Below are 10,371 nucleotides of genomic sequence, written 5' to 3'. Positions count from 1 at the left end.
TTGTTGAAAAATTTTGCGTCTATGTTCATCCTGTAATTCAATTTTCTTATACTGTCCTTGTCTGATTTTAGTGCCAGGGTAATGCTGGTCTTGGAAAATGAATTTGGAAGTGTTCTTTTCTATTTTTTTTTTTTTTTGAAGAGTTTGAGAAGAATGGTTATTAATTCTTTTTTAAGTGTTTGGTAAAATTAACAAACTATTCAGTTTTGGATCCTTGTTTGTTGGGATGTTTTTGATTATTGACTCAATCTCCTTACTAATAATTGGTCTGTTCAGATTTTCTATTTCTTCATGACTCAGTCTTGGTAGGTTTTGTGTTTCTAGAAATTTATCCATTTTTTCCTAAGTTGTCTAATTTGTTGGTTGTGATTATCTAGTTCATATTTAAGATTTAAATAGGAGAATCAGAGGTTTATATGATGGCCCTTTCTCACAGGCATTCCCTGGGAAACCATGGACAATGTAATATTCCCAGCAACTCCAAGCAAGATGGGGCAGTGAAGGAGATTTATTCAGGGCCCATAGCCAGCCTCTTGGTAGTCAGGCCCTCTTTTGATTCTAAAGCTCCCTCTTAAGCTTTTCCATTGTAACATCCTTTCCCAATTGTTCTTCTCTGAATATTTTACAACCCGCCTCCCCTGAAATGTTCCTGCTTTATTTCCCCTTTCCCTTGGTACTGGATAGTAGACTGGCTAATCTAGTAGACTCACTATGAGAAAATCTTGTAATTGTTAATAAAAACTTAGCATGCTAACTCCTCAATGTTACATTTTAACCATTGCTATCTATGCTTTCACCCAGTGGCTTTTTAATTACTTAAAAAATAAAAATAAGAAGTTGTTATCTGACTCATGTCCTGTTGGCGCCATGGGTGGGTAGGGACTAGAGAACAGCTAGGGATAATGGAAAAAACAATGGGATGTTTATTTAAAAAAAGATTCTTTAAAAGACACCATTTTTTAGATGGTTTTAAAAATTTTTTTTTTTTTTTTTTTTTTTTTTAGCTAAGAGAATTAGGAGGTAGGGTAGTATGAGGGGGAAGGAACAGGAAAAGCATTAGAAAGGAAAGGAAGTATTGAATAAGAATGAGGAACACTGTCATTAAGAAAGTACAAAATGACTATATAGAGTGAAGCAGAATGCTGTTCATGTTAAATGAGAAGGAACATTTAAATGCTTGCCTGAAATTAAGAAACCTAGTAGTTAAAATTAGTAAAATATTCTTGAGAAAAAATAACCATCTTCAAAATTATGCTGGCAATTTAGTGTTATTTTATGTGTTATTCATGGTAGCCTAGAAAAAGGATTTTAGCCTAAGAAGGGAGTTTGTAAAAAGTAATTAATATAAGTCCCTTACTTTACAGATATAGAAACTGAAACACACTGAATTTAAGTAACTTGCTTAAGATTAATAAGTTACAGCATTGACATTGAATAAATTGCCCCTAATCTAATGCTCTTAGATAGGCTGAGTAACAGCCACTCAAAGATATCCACATTATAATCCCCAGAACCTGTGAATATGTTACCTTAAATGCAAAAAGAAACTTTGCAGATGTGATTAAGTTAAGGATTATAAAATGAGGAAATTATCCTGGTTTATTTGCGTGGGTCTAAAGCAATCACAAGGGTCCTTGTAAAAGAAAGACAGAAGCTCAGAAGCAGAAAAGAGATGTGATAAGGAAAGCAAAGCTCAGAGTGATGTGCTTTGAATATGAAAGAAAGGACCACAGCCAAGGAGTTTAAGTGGACTTGAGAAGCTAGAAAAGGTAAGCTATCCCTAGAGCCTCCAGAAGAAATGAGGCCTTGCCAACACCTTGATTTTAGTCCATAAAACCCATTTCAGATTTCTGACCTACAGAAATGTAAGATAATAAATTTGTGTTGTTTTCAGCCACCAGGGTCACATTCACTTGTTATGGCAGCAATAGGAAACTAATACATGCTCTTTCCATTTAAACACCTTACTTCTTTTCATTAAAATAATCATGAATGTTATTGAAAGGAGCAGAGAAATCCAGAAACTGTACTGAAAACTCAAGTTACTTTTACCAGATACACTGTAGCACAGATAGATGAACTAATTGGCTAGTTTTCCCATAGCTAACATGTGAACCAAACACTATCTAAAAATTTTGTTTAAGTTTAAAATAATGAAAAAAACGACTACATTGTTTTAAAATAAAATGAAAGAACTACTGTGTTAGGAATCGTTTTGTTGCAAGAAAATAAACTAATTGGCTAGCTCAAGTAAAATGGAAACAAAAGTCTGGAAGAGAAGCCAGACTATTGAAGGAACAGGATATCTTACAAGAATAAAAGTGACCTCTTTCTCTATCTTTCTGTCTCACCTTGCATAGTCTCTTTGTTCTTCCTTTCTTTGTGCATAGGCTTACCTGCATCCTAGCTTTTTTTGTTCTAGCTGATCATGGGTTAAACATGGTCGTTCCAATTCTGACTTTTTCTTAAATCCCAGTTGGAGTCTAGCAGACACTGACTGGAGTCACTTTTCCAAATCTGATCTTCAGGTGAGAAAAATACGATTGGTCCAGTTGAATAAGATGCCCACCCTTGTCTAATCAGTTGGGACTGTAGGGTCCTAGGTTCATACTCATTAAAGGTTGTGTGGGCTCACTATTAGAAAAGAGGAATATGTAATAAAGACCAAGTGAACAATATGTCGATTACATCTCTAAATATATTCAGACATAAATTTATAACATTAACTGCTACTATTGCTTTAAAAAGATGAAATACAGAAATTAAGATTTTCATTAAAGAAGCATAAAAGGATTCATAATCAAACAAAGTAATATAAAGTAAAACACATCAATAAGAGATGAAGTTCAAGGAAAGCAGCAAACAAGATGAATAAAGGTAAAGGCAAAAACTAATGAGTTAGAAAACCGACAAAATTTAGAATCAATCACTTAATATAGGTGCTCAGAATATTTATAGAGTGAAGTGAATGAAAAGAGAAACTCTCAGTAAGTCAAATCAAGAAAAAGTGGACAGTCAACAGAAGTAAATATCATTATAAATGAAAGATAAAATAAAACCACAGATACTAAAAGAATTAGAAAAGCAAGACAGCACTATGTACAATATATTATTGGTGAATATTATTTAGTAAAATAACAAACTATTACTCCAGTTCAAATAGAAAACCAGAAACTCAGATTTTTTTTTTAATGTAAGTAATAGCTCTCTGCTCAAACTTCTTCTTGTCTCCTATTTAGTAGACAAGAAATATAAGTAATATCTTTTGATGACAGGCCACTGTAATTCAACAGAGTGGATGTCATATTATCACTAGCCATTATGTTCCCTCCTCACCCACTTCCAGCTCACAAAATAATAAAGCCTCACTTAGCCAATGATTTATTTAAGACTTCTAATAACATGATGTTTTCATCAAATAACTACTGTGAGAAATGTTGGAATCTGCATCTACATTTTTCCTTTCCTTGAAGTTATTGCTCATCAGAAACTTTAATGCCTTAGCTAGATAAAGTCCTCTGCTACCTCCACAATATTAGAAATTGGACTGGAAAGAAATCCTTGATCTAATACAAGAAAATGGAGGAAATCCACCTGGTTATAAGATAAACCTTTGTAAGGTCAGCTAGGTAGCAGAACAAAAGGACTGGGATCTCCAGTGAGATATGGACGTCCACGATGACGAAATCCCTTGGGAGGACCTTGATGTTCAGGTGCCAGATAGCAGGCAGAACATGAGCTGAGGCACAAGGTAGGCATTTCCTTCGCCCCGACGTGTGTGGTGGGAGGTGTGGAGCTGAGGCATGCGATCCAGCAGGTCAGGCACAAGGCGGCTCTTGTTCTCTTGTAATGCCATTTCCTAGCGATAACCACACCTGTGTGGGGAGTAGAGGAAACAAAGTCCAACTTTTTTTTTTTTCTTCCCCTCAGAATAACCTGCTGAGGCCATTAATATGTTTCCTGCTGTTCAGGACTGATTCAGGAAATGAAATGAGGCAACAGAAAAGCAGACTGACTTTTACAACTAACCTTTCTTTTCAGAAACTGAGATCCTTCTTTCTGAGACACTCCTTTTAATTCCGAACTGTGAACATTATAGCATATGGAGAAACCAATAGTACTTAAGACTTGTCACAGATTAAATAAAGGATATAGGTGGCAATCTCACACAGGAAAGAGAACAAGTTTATTTTAAGTGGGTATTTTTAAAAATTCAGTTATTGTTTTAGCCCCTTTGTTGGTATATACCATTTCCATCAACAGGAATTAATGCAGCCACACCAAAATTAGCAAGTGCCAAGACTGGCAAATTTCTTTGGCTTCTCCAGCACCTATTTTCTATACTTTCATTATCCTAACTCTGAATTTGGTGTGAAAATACATTATAATTAATGTCTTAACATGATGCAGCAGTTTATGATGTAGTTTTAGATTCCACAGGGAATAGAATTAAACCATTAGACCCATTTGCTAAGTCTAGGGTGAAAGGTTAATGGATTCACTAAAATGCTAAACAAGTTCAAAATAGTAACCTTTGGAGAGAGAGATGAGGAAAAGCATCAAATGCTTGTCTGGACAAATTTTTTTCTCCATTCTGAAAACATTCGAAATAACGTCAAAGGAAACGCAGAAAAATTATCGAGGCTAAACAATTAAATAATGATGAGTCCTTCATTACTGCCTTCCACTGAAGGTTTTCTAGCGAATTTGAGTTACCTTGCTTCTTGGAAGACATACAGTAGTAAGTCAACAGCAAATGTTATCTACATGTAGCAGATGGGAGAGATGAGACAGCAGAAAAACTGATATGCTCAGCTTCGTGATCAGTGGTAGAAAGGGGGAAAAATATTAGACCTGGGAATCCAACGACATTACTCATTACCTATATCATCCTTTCTTTCTGAGGAATAAAAATAGGATATTGCAGTTGAATAAATAAAAGCTATATTGCTTCAAAAAAGCTGGGCTCAACTATAGATGAAGTAGAAAGCTACATTATTGTTGAAAAATATTCATTCCCCTTTCTACCTCCATAGGAGTATTCTTCCCTGTCTTTAGAATTTGGGCTGGCCCACACGACTTGCTTTGACCAATGGGCTGCTGGCAGATGTGCCATTGGCAAGAGCTTGAAATGCGCTTGTGCAATTGTCTTCCTGTGTCTCTGCCGTTGCCATGAAAAGAGATTCTTCTGCATACCTGTTGCCCCAGAATATAGACAAGTGGAGCCAACCACAGCCAAGCCTGAAGCTTAAAGCAGAGCCATCCAGTGAAGTCTAGATCAGCCAACTGCCACCAACAAGCTGACCCATGGAAAATAAGCACTTACTGTTGAATGGCGCTGGGATTTTATGGTTGCATGGTAATAACTGACCAAACATGAGAATTCTGGGGTCAATAGTGTAAGGCCTGAAGATTGTTGATTTCCTTTCAGCTCTGTTTCTGGAGTTATTTTTCCTATTTTTAACTCGTGAGCCTTAATTCCCCCAGGCTAAGCTGATTTGCTCCAGCTCCCAGCCATTTCTCCAATTTTGAGCTCAGTTTAGCTGTCTTTACTACTGTCCCGATATTTACAACTTATATTACCATTACTTCTGTGTCCCATGTTGATTGGGTTTTTCTGCTATTGCCCAGAGCAGTCATAGAATCTGCAGGGATATAAATGGGCTTAAGGTATTTCCAAATTTGGTGGCTGCATATTCTTGCTCTTCTGCTATATTTAGAGGAAGACAGTTCTGAGGTTACTATTTGTTGACGATAGGTTTTACCACCCTGAAAATCTTATTTTCATGTAAAATTCAGAAAGTAACTATATTTTAAATTATACAATCTGAGTAGAATCCCATAAGAATGATGCTGATAAAATATAAAAATTGCTTTATTACAAGTCCAACTTTTATAGATATATCTATTCATAAAATGGGTATAAGAGGATGTAATTCAGACTTTCAAATTGCAGAGTCCCCAGTTTTCACACTATTGACATTTTGGGTCAGATAATTCTTTGCTGTGAGAGGCTGTCCTGTGCATTGTAGGGTGTTTAGCAGCATCCCTGGCCTCTACTCACTACATGCCAGTAACACCTCTCTCTAGGCTGTGTCAACCAAAAATATCTCTAGAACTTTCCAAATGTCCCTGGGCAAAATTACCCCAGTTGACAGTCACTGAGAGAGAGGATATTTATTTTCATTTATCAACTAAAGATACCTCTCACTCAGATACTTCCCCATTTTCCCCTTTCTCCCCCATGATTTTACTAATCTACTTGATCTCCATACTCTCTCTAAAACCAAGATAGTCATTCTTTCCTCATATCTGTTAAAGTTCAAAGAAGGGTTCCACTGCATTGAATTCCAGTTACAATGCAATGATAAATGTCAAGGCAATATTAATAAAGATGAACTCTTAAAGAGAAAGGGCCTCGTAGACATAGCATCAGTTATACTAACTTTTTGGCTCAACAGTATATATTGAAACCAGATCAAGAGGTAACACTAACAATGCATGTGTCTGAACTTGCACACAGTCTTGTTTCATAGATCTGGGCATCATTATGATATTCATTAAAGTGATATTTTACCTCTCTCTCATTTTTCTCAATTATATAGAGTCAAGAGTAGGAAATTTCCCTCAGATTTGAAGAAGCTTTGCACTCCAAAACAGTTACAACGAGTTTGATTCCTATAATTAAACAGTATAAAATTTCTTGCATGCAAACACCATCATCGTATTTTGTTTTCAACAAAGAACCATCTGTTTTATAAAGGATGCCCTCCCAGGCATGCAATATTTCATGTAGATATCATGGTGTCGCCATATTTTCCTTGCCATGGGAACCATAGTCATTGCAAGTGTAAAGTCCCCAGCCTTGTATTGCAAGAACGTGATCTCCTTTTCCAATGTGAGTGTAGAAGCAGCATGTCAATATTTTATTCATAAAATGACATAGCAAATGTGGTAGTAATTAAAACAGTTCAGCATAGAGCCAACTACACTGGCAGATGGTGAATACTTCTTTACCGACAGTCTTCAAGCAGAAGCTCTAAAGTCAAAGATGTTTACTTGGAGAAGGCATTGGCCAATCTAATCACCACTTTTCCCTCTGAGTCTAATTTTCAGTAATTCTTATTTTTAAACACCCTAATTTCATTCTATTAACCTTTGAACTATTCTTGGAAAGAGTTACGAGAGGTAATGCCTAACATTTATCACATATATTATTTCATTTTTATTTTCTTCAAGGTCTTATCAAATGGGCATCCTCATCTTCATTTTACAGATGGAGAAACTGAGGCTGAGAAAGGTAAAGTACCTCTTCCAACTGAGTGTCAAAGTAAAGATTTAATCCCAGGTCCAATCTGACTATACCACAGCTATCCTGAAGTGGTAGACTAGAGGTCAGAGTCATAACCATATGATGAGTTTGTAGCCAAATCATAATATATGGGCCACAGATTTTTGTCACATACAACAAATTTTCTCCATCCTACTTAAAATTCTGGGCCCTGTTATCACTTATGACAAAGTTCTATATTAAACAAGGAACTGAGAGGCAAGGAGGAGAACCATATTAATATCTTGCTACAAATGAAGCTCTGTTCTCTAGTTCTTAAGTAATCATACTGTTCAAAAGCATAATTAAATTTTTGATGTAAAAAAACTCAGCTAAAAAGGAAGAATAAAACCTTATCATTTTAATTTTGTTATTTCTTTTAAAACTGTGTATGCCAATTAGTGAAATGGTTTGAGTGTATTTGTGTATGTATGCGTGTGTGTATGTAATTTGTAAGAAGTCAGTTTTGAGTCTTCGATTTCATATTTATGCCATTCCTTTCCATACTTTCAGAAACACAACTGAAAATAGCACACTTTTGAAGTCAGAAAACTATAAAATGAGATGGCTCATTGCAGTGTATATATTATTTCAGAGCAAGATGAGGAAACATAATGCCAAAAGCATGCACTAGAAATGCTATTTCTGTATAAAAATAATGAAATGTCAGAATCAAGAGGAATCCCATAAATCACTATTATTCACTTCTGTTTCTTAGTTTATTATATGAAGTGCATGCCACTATGGGTCTGTGACCTTTTCTCCTGTTAAACCTACAATCGACTAAATTGACAAAATTCTACTCTCTCATAAAAAAAAAAAAATCTTATCTGAATTACATGATTTGGTTCTATCCATTATTTGACCTCTCCTTAGCTCATACTTCTTATTTATAGTTTCAAGCTTTTGAAAGCTGGCTTGACTTATAAAAGTATTTTCCTTATGGCGAACAAAATAAAGCAAGACAACTCCTTCAGAGCATTTTATTGTACTTACATCTCATCTTGTTCCAAATGCTATTTGAAAGGACTCACAAAATGATGTATAATAATATGACAATATTAAAAGAGACAAAAAGTCAGAGCCAAGGGAAATAAGAATAATAAAAGGGAAGACTTAATAAAAGTGAAGATGATTGACCACTTTGTACCTATTATTTAAGATTATAAACAAAAGAACTGACTCCACGCAAATATGCCCTACTAGTTTTATTGTACTGGCCATTTTTCTGCTTATGGCCCATTCTTACTTATTTCATATGAAGTCTTTCTGGAAACACGCCAGGTTAGTAGCAGTGAGGTAGTAATGAGCATGATTTGCTGAGCAGCTCCTCTGTGCTACACCCAAAACATTATTCATTAAATTTGGTCACACTCTAAGCTGAATTCAATTTAGCTAGTGGACATTTCTGTACTGTTATTTCATTTCTTTTACCCCCACACATTTATTCCTTGTGTGCTCTGTGAGTATAAGCCCTTCTAGGTAAGGACAAGATAATTTACTCCTTTATATTGCTCACATTGCCAATTTCACCACTCCCACCCACACAAAAAAAATGTGAGGCGATACTTTTCTGTTCTTTAAACCATCCTGTCTGTGATACTTTGTTACAGCAGCCCTAGGAAACTAATACAGAAGTTCTTCTGTTTGTTTTTCTTGTTTGTGTTTTTTAACCTGAAGCAGCTAGGTATTTTTTGAAGATGTCTGAACTCATGGAGGTAAGAACTGTATATGCTTCACTTTTTGTATCTATATATTGCAAACTATTAAGAATATATTCACAGTAGGGTCTGATACCAATATTTAGTTCCTACTCACTGATGAATGGGTGGTCATCTTTAACCACTGTTTCCAAGAGAATAATACATGTTCTGGTCCAGTCTGAATGATAAAATTTATAGTGTCATTATCGTCAAGAACATTTTATGGAAGTTTACTGCGTGACGGTTAAAGTTCTAAGTAGTTCACGTTAAATCATTTAACCCTTACAATTACCCTAGGTGAGAAACACTGGTATTCACTTCACACCTTGCTACTTTGTACAGTACCTCTTTCTTCAGGCTTTTGCTAGTAACTATAGAATGTTCTGTTCTTCCCTTTAGGTATTTGGTCAAAAGTACATTCTTTTAAGAACTAATGTTTGGTAGCTACTTTTCTCAGAAGCCTTTTATTCTCTCCAATTTATTCTGCCAAATGCTGGATATAGATGTTATGAGCTAATGAAAGTTTTTCATAAGAATATACATCTTTATCACATGAACAGACATTTCTCTAAAGAAGACATACAGATGGCCAACAGACACATGAAAAAATGCTCAACATCACTCGGCATCAGGGAAATACAAATCAAAACCTCAATGAGGTATCACCTCACACCAGTCAGAATGGCTAAAATTAACAAGTCAGGAAACGACAGATGTTGACGAGGATGTGGAGAAAGGGGAACCCTCCTACGCCATTGGTGGGAATGCGAGCTGGTGTAGCCACTCTGGAAAACAGTATAGAGTTTCCTCAAAAAGTTGGAAATAGAGCTACTCTATGATCTAGCAATTGCACTAGTGGGTATTTACCCCAAAAATACAAATATAGTGATCCAAAGGGGTATGTGCATCCCAATGTTTATAGCAGCAATGTCCACAATAGCCAAACTATGGAAAGAGCACAGATGTCCATCGACAGATGAATGGGTAAAGAAGATGTGTGTATATATATATATATATATGTATACCATAGTTTCCTAGGGCTGCTGTAACAAAGTATCACAGACAGGATGGTTTAAAGAACAGAAAGGTATCACCTCACATTTTTTTGCGTGGGTGGGAGTGGTGAAATTGGCAATGTGAGCAATATAAAGGAATAAATTATCTTGTCCTTACCTAGAAGGGCTTATACTCACAGAGCACACAAGGAATAAATGTGTGGGGGGAAAAGAAATGAAATGACAGTACAGAAATGTCCACTAGCTAAATTGAATTCATGTTTTGGGTGTAGAGTGTATATATATATATATATATATATATATATATATATATATATATATA

This window comes from Neomonachus schauinslandi, chromosome 4 (assembly GCF_002201575.2).
Source record: "Neomonachus schauinslandi chromosome 4, ASM220157v2, whole genome shotgun sequence".
Lineage (NCBI taxonomy): Eukaryota > Metazoa > Chordata > Mammalia > Carnivora > Phocidae > Neomonachus > Neomonachus schauinslandi.
Note: the sequence above shows the minus strand (reverse complement) of the source record.